This window comes from Jaculus jaculus, chromosome 4 (assembly GCF_020740685.1).
Source record: "Jaculus jaculus isolate mJacJac1 chromosome 4, mJacJac1.mat.Y.cur, whole genome shotgun sequence".
NCBI lineage: Eukaryota > Metazoa > Chordata > Mammalia > Rodentia > Dipodidae > Jaculus > Jaculus jaculus.
The window spans coordinates 152839678-152842210 of NC_059105.1; the positions used below are offsets into that span (position 1 = coordinate 152839678).

The 2533-nt window shown below is 48.6% G+C and overlaps 1 pseudogene; it reads left to right on the forward strand.

Moving 5' to 3' along the window:
- The first annotated feature begins 258 nt into the window (after positions 1-258).
- Positions 259-2243, forward strand: LOC101598007 (annotated as a pseudogene).
- Positions 2244-2533: the final 290 nt, after the last annotated feature.

The following is a 2533-nucleotide window of genomic DNA, read 5'->3' on the forward strand; positions in this document are numbered from 1 at the left end:
ACAAAAAAGCTAATTTTAAAAATTAATAGAGTCAAATGATAATAAAAACACAACTTCATATTGGAAGTCTTAGCCAGAGACATACAATAAGAGAAGCAAATGAAACATACACAAATAAGAAAGATAATATGATTCTATATATGAGAGACGAGAACGACTCCACCAGAAAACTGTTAGGGATGATAAACACTTTAAGCAAATAAGCAGTATACAAAATCAGTACACACAAATCAGTAGGTTTTCTATATGACAACAAACATGGCGCCTCTGGGTGTGGTGGCACATGTCTTTAATCCCACAACACAGGAGACTGAGATGGAGGATCACCACGAATTGGAGGTCAGCTTTGGCTACAAAATGAGTTCCAAGTCAGCCTGTGTTAAGGTAAATAGTCCAATTCACAATTGAATAAAAGGAAACAGGATAAGAAGAAACCTAATTAAGGAAGTGAAAGACCTCTACAATGAAAAACTTAAAATATTCAAGAAAGACATACAAAATAGAAGAACATCTCATGTTAATGGATATGAAGAATCAGTTTTGTGGAAATGATAACTTATCAAAAACCATCTATAGGTTTAATGCAATCTCTATCGAAATACTAACAGTCTTCAATGAATTTCTTTAAAAACATTTTAAATTTCACGTGGAAGCCCAAAAGATAAACAAAACAAAAGCCTAAGGACCCAGGTTTGATTCCCCAGTAGCTACATTAGCCAGATGCACAAGGTGGTGCAGGTATCTGGAGTTCATTTTCAGTGGCTAGAGGCCCTGGCAGGCCAATTATCTCTTCTTTCTTTCTCTCTCTTTCTTCCTCTCTCTCTCTCTTAAATAAATAAATAAATAAATAAATAAATAAATAAATAAATAAATAAATAAATAAATAAATAAATAAATAAATAAAATATTTAAAAATATGAGCTATGTAACTGAACAGAGAGAGTTGTCAAAAGAAGAAATACAAGGCCTACAGGGCTTGCCTTCACCCACAGGGGTCAGGCTTCGTTTCCGCCGGAAGTGAATCGATTTTCCCTTTCCGGCTACGGGTGCCGAGCGGAGCTGGAGGCCAAACCAGACCTGACGACGGGGAGCCGGGGCAGCGGCGGTCACGGCGGAGCTGGTGCAGGGGCAGAGCGCTCCGGTGGGCATGAAGGCTGAAGGCCTCGAGCCCGAGCCTGACAGTTAGGGGAGGCTGAGCACATTTCACGGATTCAAGCAGAGTCTGGCTGCAAAATCCAGATTGCTTCGGAGTCCTGGGATTCCCTGTGCACTCACCGGAACCCCAGGCAGTGCTGAGCAGGCCACACGCCGCCTGGGGCGCATGGTGGATGGTTGTAGGAACGGACCTGGCTTCCCCAGTGACGCGGGTGGCCGCGGCACCACACAGGAGCTCCTCGTCCCTGCATCTAAAGTTGGCCTGGTCATCGGCCAAGGAGGGGAAACAGCCAAGCAGCTGCAGGAGCGGACAGGTGGGGAAATGGTGATGATTCGGGATGGCCACTACCACAGCCTCTTCGCATCACTGGAGATCCATTTACAGTGCAGCACGCGAGGGAGATGGTACTGGAGGTCACCCGAGGGAAAGACCAGGCTGACCTCCGAGGGGTGCCTGGTGACTTGGGCTCCCGGGTAGGAGGCGGCAGTACGGAGAGGTATCTGCGCCTGGGTTTGCTGCTGGGATTGTGGTAGGGAGAAATGGAGGAATGATCAGAAACATCCAGAATGACGCTGGTGTGAGGATTCAGTTTAAACCGGACGATGGGATTAGTCCAGAAAGAGCAGCACAGGCCATGGGCTCTCCAGACCGGTGTCAGCAGGCGGCCCACATCATCAATGAGCTGGTCCTCCCGGCACAGGAAAGAGATGGGTTTGGAGGCCTGGCAGCAGCCAGGGGAAGAGGGCATGGCCGTGGTGACTGGAGCGTGGGCACGCCTGGTGGCCTCCAAGAAATACCATGCACAGTGCCAGCAGATCAGTGTGGCCTCGTCATGGCAAAGGGCAGCAGAGCCAGCCGCAGAGCACCAAGCCCGGCTACAACAGGGCCCTGGAAGGAATATTACAAAAAGCAGCGTCTCACCGCCAGCGCTGCCCCTCGGGCCGGCTCCCCAGCAGACCACACGATGGCCCGGGTGCAGGATCGCAGGATTACCGGCCAGCAGGTTGCCTGCTACGGGCAGGCTCAGGCCCACAGCCGGGAGCACTGGATGGGCGTCTGCGGTGGCTCTTCCCTGAAATCGATGTGAGAGAAAACCTGTGTGTTAACAGAGGTTTTTAGATTTGCACACCTTTTCATGAAGAACCTTTGTTTTGTTCTGTGAGACCCTACATTTAGATTAACAGAAAATTTCTAAAAATCGGGAAAGTTAGTTACTAAATATTGCTGGTAATTTCTGTGTCACGATTCTTGCTTGTTCCTTCAAATGGATGCTGCACGCTGGGGCTCTTTGGAGCACCACCTGCAGAGTCAGACCGGAGCGTGCCTCAGAGCAGGCACTTCACCAGCTCGGCAGGTTTGCTTTTGTCCTGGTCTTTA